Raw genomic sequence first — 15,627 nt, forward strand, 5'->3', positions numbered from 1 at the left:
TTTAAATAACCTATAATGGGAAACAATCTGAAAAAGAATATACATATATATACATACACATATGCGTATATATACATATATAACTGAATCATTTTGCTGTACACCTGAAACTAACACAACACTGTAAATCAACTATACTTCAATCAAAAAATAAATTAAAAAGAGCACCTATAAAAAAATAACTTTGCAAGAGAAAACCAAAATCGCCTACTCGCTCACTCTGAGTTTCCTACTTTAAACTGGGACAAAAATACATCTGTAAGACCCATAAATGCAAACACTTATTAGTATATAGAGTAACTTAGCTAGAATGACAATATTGTGCTCCAGCAAATGGTCAATGCATAAAATTATCGTTTAAAAACTGCACTAGTGGGGGCTTCCCTGGTGGCGCAGTGGTTGGGAGTCCGCCTGCCGATGCAGGGGACACAGGTTCGTGCCCTGGTCCGGGAGGATCCCACGTGCTGCAGAGCGGCTGGGCCCGTGAGCCATGGCCGCTGAGCCTGCGCGTCCGGAGCCTGTGCTCCGCAACGGGAGAGGCCACTGCAGTAAGAGGCCCGCGTACCGCAAAACAAACAACAACAAAAACTGCACTAGTAAGCTCAGAGCAGAGGGTTCCTAAGCTTTTTAGTTGGATGGCGGTGGCGGCTCCAGTGAATAGCTACAGACAGAAAGGAAAGTCCTCCAGTATGGAAAGGGAGACAAGGCAAAACGTTTTTGGAGGGAAATGCTGTTGACTATGAAACTGACTAAAACTGTTATTTCATGAAGAGCATTAGAGGTGAAATAAGAAAATTGAAATATATTTATTCTTTTAGACCAATGCACTCCAGTAAGATTTACACGGTGGCTGCCTCAGAGAGCCTGTATTTCGGGGAAACAGATCTTCACTTCCAGAAGCTCCGACTGAGACCTTCTGCTACCAGTCTCTGCGTCGTCAGCTATGCCTGCCAGACACTGCCGGGCAATGGGACCCAGACATCAGCAAACATACCCTGCGCTAGACAGGCTGGGCCACCACAATCAATAAGAAATGAGAACACATTGCAAGTCCCAAGGTGGATAAATAAGAGGAAATCCACATATAGGACATCTGTTCTGAGTAAATCCTAAGAGTTCTCATCGGAAGAAAAAATTTTTTCCTGATTTCTTTAATTTTGTATTTATATGAGGTGATGCGTGCTTACTAAACTTACTGTGATAATCATTTAATGATATATGAAACTCCGGGGGCAAACAAGTGGGGGAGGCTCGGCTATATGCCTCAACGAGGCACTGGTGTGGCCCCGAGGCTCCACCAGCTCATGATTTCTATGGAATCCAGCAACAGGGAAGACAGAATGGAGGAGATATGGGACTGACGGTGCTGGTCCCCTGACCTCCAAGAATGGGTGCTCCAGCCTGCTGGGAACAGGACTTCTAAAATGACAAATATGTCTGGAAGGCTGTGGTCCAAGGCCATTTTTGCTGACTATAAGCAGGGTCTATGGAACCAGAGGGAGCACACAGCTCTCCTGAAAATTGATGGTGTATATGCTCGAGATGAAACTGATTTCTATCTAGGCAAGAGATGTGCTTATATGTACAAAGCAAAGAACAACACAGTAACTCCTGGTGGAAAATCTAAAACCAGAGTAATCTGGGGAAAGATAACTCGCACTCATGGAAACAGTGGCATGGTTTGTGCCAAATTTGGAAGCAACCTTCCTGCTAACGCCACTGGACACAGAATCCGTGTGATGCTGTACCCTTCAAGGATTTAAACTTATTGAAAAGTAGATAAAACTGTGGATTTGTTCTCTTGTAAAAAAAAATGATATGTCAAATCATGATGCTGTACACCTTAAACTTATACAGTGCTGCATGTCAATTATATCTCATTAAAACTAAAATAAAAGTTACAAAAAAAAAAGAAATCCACATCAAGATGAATCACTGCATGTGAAACTGCAGTGGTAACAAGAAAAACTTAAAAGGAACCAGAGGGAAAGTCAGATTACCAGCAAAGAACAACAATTAGGCTGACAGTTACTACAACAGCAACAGGTATCAAAAAGTAATGGAATTGTATCTTTAGAAGTGCTGAGGAAAACAACTGTTAACCTAAAATTCTCTACCCAATTAAATTACCATTTGAGAGTATTTTTTAGATAGACAGGGGCCTCTGTGCAGAGATTATCTCCTACTTATGCTTACTGAAATAACCCTAAATGCATCCCAGCAAGAAGTAACAGAACCTGGAAAGAAAATGGTAACCAAAGTTGGTAAATTTAGATGTAAAAGGTGAATCAGCATAAGTACTTACAATTAAAATAAAATGGACCTTAAAATGGGGTAGCAGGGATTTGACACTCAATTATTTTCAGCAAGTCACAGTGTCAGAGGGAGTTTGTGTCCTTCAGGAGAATGGTAAATACCCTTTTAAGTATGTCTGTTAAAATTTGCAAAGAACAGAGATATAAATTCTAAACCAACAGAGAGAGAAAAAAAACAAGCCCTGTATTTTTGATGGAATGCAGGAAGGTTACAAAAAGAAGAAAAAAAAAAACATGGTGGCAGGAAAAGTAAATAACATAGCAGAACAAGTCCAACTCTAAGTGCAATCACAGTAACTCTAAATGGAACAAACTCACTTATTAAGATAAACGTGGATTACCTCTCACACACACTCAGCCTTAAACTGCTTAAAACATGACACAGAAAAGTTGAAAACAAAAAAGTAAAAAAATTATACCAGCAAACAATACTGCAAAGAAAGCCGATGTAGCAATATTGGTACAATGTGATACTGAGAGCAGCATCAGACACGTTGGAATCCAAGGCAAAAGCACTAACAGAGACAATGCATTTAATAACAGGAGAACCACCTACCAAGTTATGATAATCATGAATTGTTATGCACCCAATAATAAAGTAGCAAACACTTTCCCAAACCAAATTCACTTTATTCTGCTGAAATGGCCCCAAAAACAAGAGACAAGAAAGCCAAGCCACTGGTCAGAGGGGCCCACTGGTGGGACATATCATGGCCTTGAGTTTGACCATTATAAAAGAATCATTATTTTAATTACAGAAATGAGACTATTTGGGGGAGTTAAAAGTGAACAGACGGCTATGTATTATTCAAGAGTGACCATAGAAATTATAGATCTAGATTTCATTTAAGAAGCAGGGAAGGACTAGACTCATAAGATAAATTAGAATGAGGCAATTGTGGGGAGACATCAACTATTTTACGTTTTCCCTACTGAGTCCCATTTGTTTAGTGTAAAAGTCATATTTTTATATACATTAAATTCAAGAGTGTCCTTTTATTCCCTTTTCAAAAATTAAGAAGAAAATTTTTGGCCTCGCCACGAGGCATGTGGGATCTTAGTTCCCCAGCCAGGGATCAGACCCGCACCCCTTGTAGTGAAAGCACGCTGGACCACCAGGGAAGTCCCAAGAGTGTCCTTTTACTGACAATGTGTTCAGTTGAATGAAACAAAGTCCCAGTGCTCGGGTGGGTGGTTTCAAAGTCCCCATGAGAGGCTCAGAGGCTACCAGGAGGACAGGAGAGACTGACCACACAGCCACCCTGCCCCCTAATGCGGGTTCCTGTCCCGCTGTCACCTGGAGAACCAGAGTCACACACAAACGACACAATCCACAACAGCTAGAAGTGTGCACGCTGCAGATGAGCCAAAGAGGGAAAGGACAGAAGAGAAAAAAGACAACTAAAGGGGCAGAGCAAATTTGACGAGTGGCAGGTTCCAACGAACCTGAGAGAGATGAATTCCACTGTCATGAGCAGGCCGGAATCAGGCCTGTGATGTGCGTTAGGAAAACTATAATTAGCGGCCAGGAAGCCCCATGGTCATGGCCCTTTACGACTGCCGTGGTCATAAACACACAACTTGAGGCTGGGCACCGACTCACGCCCGAGGGCAGTTACACGCTGCCGCCCGTCGTCTGGGCCTCTGCTTCGATGGAAAGAGGTCACTCCAAGGCCTCCTCTTCCCCAAACGCCTGTCCTGCAAACTCTTATTTCACCCTTCGTTAATCTCACCCACCCACAGCTCCACTCCTAGGTGGGAACTATTTAGCTACAATTACAGAGATGCTCCAGACACAACATCCTCCCAGGGCAGTGACGGCAGCTGATCTAAAAGCACCGGGAAGTTTTACAAAACACAGCTGCCTGAGAAACAAACAGAACACAACCAACCCCTCAGATGCCTGGGTCCCACCCCCAGATGCTCTGACGCAACTGGCCAGGGCGTAGCCTGGCATCTGGGTTTGTAACCTCCCCAGGGATTCTTCTATCAGGCAGCTGGGGCGAGTGTCACAGGGCTCAAGGGCTCGTCCTCGGCACGGGTTTACAAGACCCCTTTCACCTCCTAATAAAAGCCGAGGAGCGGGGAGCACACCTTATTCCCTGCTCTGAGCACTGCTGGTCTCTAATCCTCCTGCAAAGAAAGACCCGAACGTCTACCCTCCCACCTTCCCATTTCAAAGGGCACCTCTGAAGATGTTTGTCAAGAGGTTGAGAGCAAAGGCGAACGAGCAGTGTCTGCTTTCTGCACATCCTGTCACCAGCCTGCCCCCGGGAAAATCTAATAATTAGCCGAGCTCAGACGTCACTGGGGAGGCTCGGCGGTGTGTGTGTGTGTGTGGTGTGTGGTGTGTGGTGTGTGGTGTGTGGTGTGTGGTGTGTGTGTGTGTGTGTGTGTGTGTCCGCCCATACAGGGCGAGGAGGGAGATGAGAAGGCTTCCGAAGGTACCAGAACAGCCTATGCAGCCCCTCACAATCATGTCAAACCATCCCTCCCTCGAGAGGAAGAACACGACTCCGCTGTCAAGGCCAGGGGCACGTGGACAGCACCCCACGCCCATCTGGTTGCAGGGATGCTTCCCTCCGAAGCTCCAGGGGAGCTGGGGGAGAGGTGTCGGGCCAGACTGTGCACGTGGTCTCTCTCTCCCAGCCGGTGGTGCTCAACTGGGGGTAACTTGGGGCCCCTCCCTCCCCAGGGACACTTGGCTTTGCCCATAGACACTGGCACAAATGGAGGGTTGTTACTGGCATCCAGTGGGTGGAGGCCAGAGATGCTGTTACGCATCCTACAGGGCACAGAGTGGCCTCCCGCGGCAAAGAGTTATCCAGCCCAAAACACCCGCAGAGCCGAGGCTGAGAAACCATCTCTGAGCGATGGCTCAGCAGGGATTCGTCGTGCAATCCCAATGTGCAATGTTATACGACAATGTGAGGGTTATGCGACACCTGGGCCGCGTCACTTAGTGACCCTGTGAGTTACCTGGTTTAAAAATAAATCCAAACCCAAACCCTACACAAGAGAACCCTTGGAAACAACAAGAAACTCCCAGCGACACTTCAAAGTTGAAAAGGAAGCGAGCGGCCCAACCATGGACTCAGTTGGCCAGAAGGAAGGCATCTCATTTCACCCAGAGAAGTTCCTACGACTCCTCCAGGAGGAGCGTGTAAAGCTCTCGATCATTAAGAGTGTTTTAAACACACGCATTAGACCCAGACAGACAGGCACTTGTTGCATAAAATTACATCATCTTTGAACTGTCCTATTTGCTAGGAGCCGCAAAAATAAGGGAGGATTTTTCAGACTTTGTTTCACTCATGAAAAACATTATTGCTAATCCCCGGGAATAAGCACAGGTGATGGAACATCCACAAGCCTCTTCGCAGCCCCCTCCCCCGCTCCCAGCGCCTTGACCAATAGTCCTGGGGCGGGGGGTATGGAAACGGTAGCCGGTGCCGCCATATCTCACCCCTGGTTTCCCCCAAACAGCCCCCTCCGGCTCCCAGCCCTGCCCAGACTATGGTGAGACCTCCAGCCGGAAGAGGGGAAGCTGCGTGAGACGGGCAAACCACCACCAAGAGGCTACTCCAACTGTTCAGGGTTAAATCATCCACACAAGTCTGGGCTTGGGCTCCCAGCGTCCAAAGCTGAAGAACATCTACGCTCAAACACCAACCATCTGATGAATAGACATTGCCTTGTCCCAGTCAACCTGCTGTGGGTCACCAAAAAGAACATCTGTGACGCTGGGGGACAATGAGAACCAAGCCTCCCACACAAGCCTTCTCTCAGCACAGGAACTGACCAGCCCAAGGCGAAGCACCCTGGAGGCTCAAGGTCTCTCTCTCATTTCTCCCAGGCTCATCCTTATGTCAGGGATTCAAATGCTGGCAATCAGCTGCTCAACAGCAAGACGCTCTGCACAGATGCTAACTATATATACAGCTTGGCGTCTTTTCAATGCTGAATAATTTCTGACGACTGAAGGAGAAAAATGAAAACAGCTTCTTTGGCCCATGATCATACCACTCAATGTCTGATGGTTCTCACGTGAGTCAGAGAAATGCCAAGACAGTGTAGTCGGGAAACAGTCATACCAGGCAGCATCTTCTAAGCATTTCTATTTCTCGGACTCTTGATTCTGCGTTTGAGGATAAAAGTTATCCAAATCATACGACGTCACTAACACCACGTACAGTGTATACATATGACAGACCACCCCCTCCAGCATCAAATGTATATTTTGAAAAGAGAAGTGTTATTTATTCCCGCATTACAAACTGGATGCGGTTAACCGTCTAGCGGAGTTTAAATTATCCAGAAATACGTGCTATGGCTACATATATATATATATTTTTTGGCCGTGCTGTGCAGCATGAGGGATCTTAGCTCCCCCACCAGGGTGTGGAGCCTGTGCCCCCTGCAGTGGAAGCGCAGAGTCTTACCCACTGGACCGCCAGGGAAGTCCCTCTGGCTACAGTTTAATTATTTTTTAAGAAAAGCCACATGAACGGTGTCTGTGTCACTGAAATTCACAAGCTCCTTATTTTAACAGCAGATGACAGGCTGACAGCCGCCCTCCACAGTATAAAAGATTCCCACGTGCCAGGACAGACCATGCTGAGGGCAGAGGAAGGGCTGGGTCTTACATCTCAGGGGGGAGTGAGTGTGGACTGAAGCTGATGGCCGCTCACACAGCATCGCTGCTTCTGCCTGAAAGGCCACCTGGGCGCCCACAGTGATACAGGTAACAGGCAGAGAGGAGGCTGCCCTCTCACAGGGATAACCGGGTGTGGCACGACCCCAGCGAGGGACCCCCTGAACCTCAGAGCTAACAAAACAGGGCGATCTGATGGCACTCAGTCATCATCAAAATATTCATACTTGACCTCACCTGGAATCTCAGGTCTGTATGAACTGTCCTGAGGCGATCACTTACAGAGTCAGAAATTCCCCGCCAAGAGATTTTAAGATAATGTTATAGCTCTTTCTCAAGATAAAGGTGACAAAACCTTCACTCATTCAACAAATATTTACTGAGTGCTTGACAAGGGCAAGGACGTGCAGACACACGTGTATATACCCGATAAGTCAGAGATGGGAGATCCGAAATGCCACTGAGGGATCCCGTGAGACCCTCAAACTGCAGGCTGGAGTAGACATCTACCAAGGAAGCACTTTCGAGATTTATACAGCTGAGTAATCGAAGCTGTGTGGGCAGAGATCAACAGAGCAGAACTGCACCCAGAAATAGACCTACACACATACGTCCCCTGATTTCTGACAAAGGTACTCAATGGAGCCAAGACAGCCTTTTCAAGAAATGGTGCCAGAACTGGAGGCCCACAGGCAAAAAATGAACCTTGACCTGAGACTCACGCCTTATACAAAAATGAACTCAATATACCCCAATAAAGATGTTAAAAAAAAAAAAAAAAAAAAAAAAAAAAAAAGAAGAGGAAAAAAAAAAAAAAAAAAAAAATGAACTCAAAACGGACACCATGGATTGAAATGTAAAACGTAAAACTGTAAAACTTAACCCCACCCCCAAAAAAACACAGGAGAAAATATTCAGAATCTAGGTCTAGGCAGAGCTCTGAGAATTGATACCATAAAAGGAAATATTTATAAATTGAACTTCATCAAAATTAAACATTTGCCTTGGGGAAGACCCTGCTGAAAGGATGGAAGACAAACTGCAGAGCGGTAGAAAATACTTGTAAACCATTTATCTGACCAAGTATCTAGAAGAACTCCCCAAACTCAGCAGTTTTAAAAAAAAAACCACACAACAGTAAAATAAGCAATCTAATTAGAAAATGGGCAAAAGACATGAAGATGCCAAAGAGGACATACAGATGGCAAATATGGCCTGAAAAGTTATCCAACATCATTAGCCATTAGGGAGACGCACATTAAAACCACAAAGAGATATCACCTATCAGAATGGCCAAAATGAAGTGACAACAGCAAATGCCAGTGAGGACGCAGAGCAATGGAGCACTTGCACATGCCTGGTGAGAACATTAACTGCTGCAGCCACTCTAGAATATAGTTGGGCACTTGCTTAAAAAAAAAAAAAATGCAACTACCATGTGACCCAGGAACTGAGCATTTATCCCAGAGAAATGAAGGCTGATGGTCCCACAAAAACCTGCACACAGACGTTCACGGCAACTTTATAATTCATAACAGCCCTAACCTGGAAACGACCCAGATGTCCTTCAACCAGACTGGTTAAGCCCCCTGTGGTGCATGGTCACCGTGGACCACTCCTCAGCTATAAAAAGGCACTGGACTTCCCTGGTAGAGCAGTGCTTAAGAATCCGCCTGCCAACGCAGGGGACACAGGTTTAAGCCCTGGTCCGGAAAGATCCCACATGCCGCGGAGCAACTAAGCCTGTGCACCACAACTACCGAGCCTGCGAGCCACAACTACTGAGCCCGTGTGCTGCAACTACTGAAGCCCCCACGCCTAGGGTCTGTGCTCCACAACAAGAGAAGCCACCACAATGAGAAGCCCGCGCACCGCAACAAAGAGTAGCCCTCGCTTGTCGCAACTAGAGAAAGCCCACACGCAGCAACGAAGACCCAATGCAACCAAAAATAAATTTTTTTAAAAAAGGGGACTTCCCTGGTGGCACAGTGGTTAAGAATCTGCCTGCCAATGCAGGGCACACGGGTTTGAGCCCTAGTCTGGGAGGATTCCACATGCTGCGGAGCAACTAAGCCCGTGCGCCACAACTGCTGAGCCTGCGCACCTAGAGCCTGTGCTCCACAACAAAAGAAGCCACCGCAGTGAGAAGCCCACGCACCGCAATGAAGACTAGACCCTGCTCACCACGACTAAAGCCCGCACACAGCAATAAAGACCCGACGCAGTGAAAAATAAATTTTAAAATAGTTTAATTAAAAAAAAAAAGCACAGACCACAGATGTGTCCACAACCTGGGCAAATCTCCAGAGAATGCCGCTGAGTGAAAAAAGCCAGTCCCCAAAGGTTACACAGTGTGACTCCACTTGTCATATTCTTGAAATGACACAATTATAGAAACAGAGACCACAGCAGTGGGTGCCAGGGGTGCAGGATGGGAGCTAGGACAGGAGGGAAGCAGGTGCGGCCATAGAAGATCAACGTGAGGGATTCCTGTGGTGATGGGACCATTCTGTAGCTTGACTGAACCAATGTGATATCCTAGTTGTGAGATCATACCAGAGTTTTACGTTACCTAATAAAACTTGGGGAAGGGACTTCCTTGGCGGTCCAGTGGTTAAGACTCTGCGCTTCGCATGAGTTCGATCATACAAAGGGGGCATAGGTTCAATCCCTGGTTAGGGAACTAAGATCCTGCACGCCCTGCAGTGCGGCCGAAAAACCAAAACAAACAAAAACTTGGGGGAAACAGGGTAAAGGGTACATGGGACCTTTCTGTATTATTTCTTACAACTGCATGAGAATCTGCAAGGGCCTCATGAAAGAGTTCAGAAAAAGAGTGCTGGGGAAGGCTTCAAGAAGGAGGTGTCATTTCTGGGAGAATCTTAAAGGATGGGCTGCATCTCACTAAGTGGAGGTGGGACTCCAGGTACAGTCCGGGGGGAGCAGGGGTGAGGTGGGCTGAGAGGGCCTGTGCTCACTCTGTGCTCACTCTCACTCTGCCCTCCTTCTTCCTAGAATTTTCTCAGTAGAGATGAAAGCAGCAGCTTAATGAACACTTCCAAAGTAGAAATTAATTTTATAGAGCAGCATTAGTGGGTCAGAGCAAGCAGCGGATGCCCTTCCTCCTGGACCCACTCCTCCTCCGGCAGCTTCCCCAGTGGCCCCCCGTCCAGGCGGCTGCACAGAGCTCCCGTCCACCCCTCCAGTGCCCACCTGCCCACCAGCCTCCTCCTTCCAAGTTCACAGCAAAGGAGGAGGTGGGGCTTGAGCCAAGGTCTGGAGGACAGAGGAGAGGGGACGGTTGCTGGGTCAGAGGCGTGCGTAAGTCCCAGCCTGGCCAGGACCCGCGGTGAGGGGGCCGCCCGGCCTTCACTAGTCTCGTTGAAAACCTTGATATGATTCCACCTTGACTTCCCCAAGATATGGCTCCAGGGCCAGGTTCTGGGCTCAGCACAGGCCTCGACAGGCCCATCCCTTCCAACAACAGTGAATCAGCCATTAGTGCTATTTACGGTTGTTTAACTGCACACACACCCTTTCTTCCCAGACAGCAAGACTGTGCCATTTACAGCTAAAACATTTTATTTTTAAGTTTTTTCGGCTGCGTTGGGTCTTTGTAGCTGCGCGCGGGCTTTGTCTAGTTGTGGTGAGCGGGGGCTACTCTTCGTTGCAGTGCGTGGGCTTCTTGTGGTGGCTTCTCCTGTTGCAGAGCACGGGCTGTAGGCACGTGGGCTCAGTAGTTGTGGCTCGCGGGCTCAGTAGTTGTGGCGCACAGGCTTAGCTGCTCCACGGCATGTGGGATCTTCCCGGACCAGGGCTCGAACCTGTGTCCCCTGCACTGGCAGTTGGATTCTTCACCACTGCGCCACCAGGGAAGCCCCATGGCTGAAGCATTTAAAGCTGTCCCTGCCAAGGGCTCCTGTGCTTCCTGCCCTGTTCCTCACCCTCCAGGCCCCTGAGCTCTGCATCGCCCGGCCTTGGGGGTCATTCCCTTGGTTGATGGGGCTCTAGTCCAATCGTACCCCTGCCCTCGGGGTGTGGGCAGGACACACAAAGGCCGTTTCCCTCCAGATTCCTGTGTTGATGCTGCATGCACACGCACACACCCCAGACTCATGCTTCAGCGTTTGGGAAAAGGACTTAACCAGACACCTCCAGTTCTTCCTGCTTCCACTCCATCCCATGTCACCTCGTTATTAAGTTAGCAGGCACATAACTGAGACCACTCAGGACACCGGATTGCTCTCCCCATCCTGCTCTCTAGCTTGCCACCCTCCCTCCAAACTCAGGTCAGCAAAATAGAGCAGGTGCTGCGTGTTCCCTGAGGCGCCCACAGAGCCCGCCAGGCTCCCACATAGGACGGCTGCCTCATCCACCTGGCCTGCCCGTCCTTCTGTCCACTAGTCACGGCCTCGGCCAGGGCCGAGGCCTGAGCGACTCCGCGGCGGCCGATGGCAACCTAGTCAGGGTCCGGGAGGCGCCCAGGCATGAGGACTCTGCCCATACGTGCTTCACACCAACTGACTCACACACATCTTTTTCTTACAAGGGGGACCATAAACTCTGAAATCACAGACAGTGCTATTAAAGTGTAGCATGACAGCAATAAAACCCTTTACTATGTTTGTACACCTTTGTTTCCAGACATTATGGACACCTGAGAGCTTGAATATAATGACACACAGAAAAATGTCCTCACCCACTGGCTGAGAAAAAAGTAGAAAGACTGTCTTAATCCATTCAGGCTGCTCTGACAAAATACCAGAGACTGGGGGGCTTAAAGAACAGACCTCACCTCTTCCGACGGTGATGACCTCCCCACGAGAACACGCCTCTCGCAAAGGATCTCCTTCATCCCTCTCCAGAAGAGAAGAGGAAACACAAGAAGAAGCGGCTGATGCAGAGCCCCAATTCCTATTTCATGGATGTGAAATGCCCAGGATGCTATATAATGACCACCGTCTTTAGCCAGGCACAAACAGTAGTTTTGTGTGTTGGCTGCTCTACCGTCCTCTGCCAGCCCACAGGAGGAAAAGCAAGGCTTACAGAAGGGTGCTTTCAGACGGAAGCAGCACTAAAAGCCCCTGGAATCAAGATGGATGGGAAACCATCCCAATAAACACACTTTGGTTAAAAAAAAAAAAAAAGAACGGACATGATTTCCCACAGTCCTGGAGGCTGAGAAATCTGAGATCAAGATGCTGGCAGATTCCTTGTCTGGTGAGGACCCGCTTCCTGGTTCATAGACGGCCAGGTCCCAGTGTGTCCTCACGTGATGGATGGAATGACGGTGCTTGTATGGGGTCCCTCTTAGGGGGACACTAATTCTTGTGAAGTGGGAGAGGCTCCGCCCTCATGACCTAATCACCTCCCACAGGCTCCACCTCCTCATAGCATCTAATTGGGGATTAGGATTTAACATGAACCTGGAGGCAACACAGACATTCAGGCCACAGCAGCCACCCCAAGAGAAGACAGTGAGGAGGAGGCACAACGTGGAGAAGCCATGAAAAGGAAAGGCTCTGAGGTCACGGGGGGGTCGGGGAGCCACAGAAGGAGGCAGGGATGAAGTGCTGGGTCAGGAGACAGTACACATAGGGTTACTCTGGGGCCCAAGAACGGTCACATCCTGTTTTGGCAACGCGGCACAGGGAGCTATCGTGAGCCCCACTCCCAGTAAACAGCTAGGAATGTTAGAGAAAATGTAACGAGCAAAAGTTTATACACAGCTGAACTCACACACACAAAGAAGGAAAATTCCCTAGTGTCCGCAGTGCCTAAGGGATTGGAAGCCATGAGCACAAGGGTATGTGTTAAGGGGGGCAGGAGGGGATGGGGGGAGTTACCAGAAATAGGCCAGGGGTGTAAGAAGAGGCTTCGATCAATGCACCAAGGCAACCCATTGCAGAGATGCACCCCCACTGAAAGTAAACTAAAAATCACTCGAGGAGGGGAGAGTAAGCTTCTGCTCAGGACACTGGGTGGTGGAAAAAAATCTCCTTTGAAATATGAAAATACCCTAGGCCTATACAAGTTCAATGTCCAACTGACACCCATTTGGTACACAACTCCACAAGCCAAAAATTAAGGACTGTATTTGGACCAATGATACCACCAAGGCCTCCAGAAAAGACCAACACAAAAGCTCCCTAGGAGGACATTTCGACAAACTTCATGGAATTCCTACTAAGAAGGACTTGTAATAAAATCCACTGTAAGAGTCACCAGATCAGACAAACTGAAGGCTTAGTAACACCAAGAACTCAACAGAACTGAAAAAGACTGACTTTAAAATGTTTAAAGATTTAAAGCAAGAACTATGAGATGATGAAGAAAGAAGAAACTATGAAAATAGAACAAGCAACTTTTGAAAACTTCTAGAAATGAAAAGTTAGTGGATGAATAAAACTGTAAAGAAGGGAATTAGTAACTTGGACAAGAAATTACCCAGAATGTAGCACAGAGAGATAAAAATATCTTAAAAAAACCCAAAAAAACAGGTAAGTGAGATGGTAGATGGAATAAGAATGGCCAACATAAGGCCCACATAAGACTAACAGGAATTCTAGAAGAAATACAGAGGATGGGGAAGAAACATGATTCAAAGAGATAGTTTCACTACAGAAGACTATTCAAAGAGTGAGAATTTTTCAGTTTATGAAAGACAAAAACTCAGATTGGCAATGAGTGTTGAGTAAAATAAAAATAAATCTAGATACATTTGATTCAAACTACAGAATACCAAACACGCAGAGAAAAGCTTAAAAGTAACCAGGAAGTAAAGACAGATTATCTACAAAAATGAGAATTACCTAACAGCAGACCTCTTGATAAGCAACATAGGGCCAAAAGATAATAAAAATACTATCTTCAAAGTGTTAGAATTCTATGCCCAACTAAATATCTTTCAAGACTGAGTATGAAATAAAAGTATTTTAGACAATATCATTTACTGAAATAAACCACTAAAAGATCTATTAATAGATCAGCAAGAAGGAAACTGAACTCAGAAGGAAGGAGCAACACTCAAGAAGCAATGATAACAGACTGGAAAATGTGCAAATGAATCTAAATAAGAATCAGCTATGAAATTAGTCAGCTTAGGTGGGGAGATGATTTTAAAAAGATGAAACTGAAATACTGGGTAACAATAGTATGAAAGGAGTTGGAGTTGAAGCTTTCTAAGATGCTTGTATTATTCAGGAAAAGAATATAGATAGTGATTAGTTTTAGACATTGAGAAACATGCATGTTAAACACGTAAGAGTGATCATTAAAATAATAGTAATAGAATGTATAACTTCCTAACCAAGAGAGAGAACACAGGAATTAAAAACTCAGAGAGGGGGCTTCCCTGGTCACGCAGCAGTTGAGAGTCCACCTGCCAATGCAGGGGACACGGGTTCGTGCCCCGGTTCGGGAAGATCCCACATGCCGCGGAGCGGCTGGGCCCGTGAGCCATGGCCGCTGAGCCTGTGCGTCCGGAGCCTGTGCTCCGCAACGGGAGAGGTCCGCATACTGCAAAACAAAACAAAACAAAACAACAAAAAAAACAAAAACTCAGAGAGAAATCAACATTAAAAAATAGAGGGATTTGCCTGGCAGTCTAGTGGTCCTATGCAGGGGACCATGTGTGGGTTTGATCCCTGGCTGGGGAGCTAAGATCCCACATGACTTGTGGCCAAAAAAACAAAACATGAAACTGAAGCAATATTGCAACAAATTCAGTAAAGGCTTTAAAAATGGTCATCAAAAAATCTTAAAAAAAATAAATAGAAAAAAGAAACAAAGAAAAGGCATGGAGGGTGGGATAGAGATGCAAGAGGGAGGAGATACGGGGATGTATGTATAGCTGGTTCACTTTGTTATAAAACAGGAACTAACACATCATTGTAAAGAAATTATACTCCAATAAAGATGTTAAAAAAAGAAAAGGCATGGAATATAGAGAGCATAAAATACAATGACAGAAATAAATTCAAACACATTAATAACCACAATAAATGTAACTGGATTAAATTCACAAGTTTAAAAAAAAGATTCCCAGATTCCGTTTTTTTTAGAAAGGTAGCTATAGTTCATTCAGAAGAAATACACCTAAAACATAATGGTGTAGAAAAAATAGAACTTACAGCAAAAAAGCAAGGTATCAGAATAAAGAGGTCATTATCAAATGATAAAGGCAACAACTCATCACACAAAAAAGTTCTAAATCTTTATGCATTCATATTGAAAATCTAAAAAGCAAAGTGACAGATTACAAGAAGAAAATTTAAATGTAGAATTCTAATGGGTGATTTTAACACATCTTCATCTTAAAGAGATGTATTTAGCAGACAAAACAAAACTATAAAGGATATAAAAATTTGAACAACACAATTAACAAATGATCTGATACTTTTTCTTTTTTCCAAATTGTGGCAATCTAGTAATGGATTAAACTTACAACCATCAAAATAAAATAGAACTGAAAATATCAGAACGCATCCTATACGGCAAAAAAATAAGCATTTTAGTGAAACCCTTCCACCATTTGTTTATTCAGTGATGGTATAAAATGTCGTTCCTGCTGCGAGTTATAGTTCAAGTTTTAAAGTCTTCAATCTAATGGATTCAACATCTTCACCCAAAAACTGGAGCATATACAATTCCTCTCAA

The 15,627-nt window shown here is 45.9% G+C and overlaps 1 protein-coding gene and 2 pseudogenes across 2 annotated transcripts in view; 2 read left to right on the forward strand and 1 right to left on the reverse strand.

Annotated features, from left to right (window-relative positions):
• MTCL1 (microtubule crosslinking factor 1) overlaps positions 1-15,627 on the reverse strand; it is a 123,647-nt gene that overhangs the window by 89,627 nt on the left and 18,393 nt on the right. The gene's annotated exons all lie outside the window — the stretch shown is intronic.
• On the forward strand, positions 1,425-1,844 carry LOC132436574 (large ribosomal subunit protein eL33 pseudogene; annotated as a pseudogene).
• LOC132436378 (small ribosomal subunit protein eS27-like) lies at positions 11,838-12,047 on the forward strand (annotated as a pseudogene).

This window comes from Delphinus delphis, chromosome 13 (genome assembly GCF_949987515.2).
Source record: "Delphinus delphis chromosome 13, mDelDel1.2, whole genome shotgun sequence".
In the NCBI taxonomy this organism is placed as follows: Eukaryota; Metazoa; Chordata; class Mammalia; order Artiodactyla; family Delphinidae; genus Delphinus; species Delphinus delphis.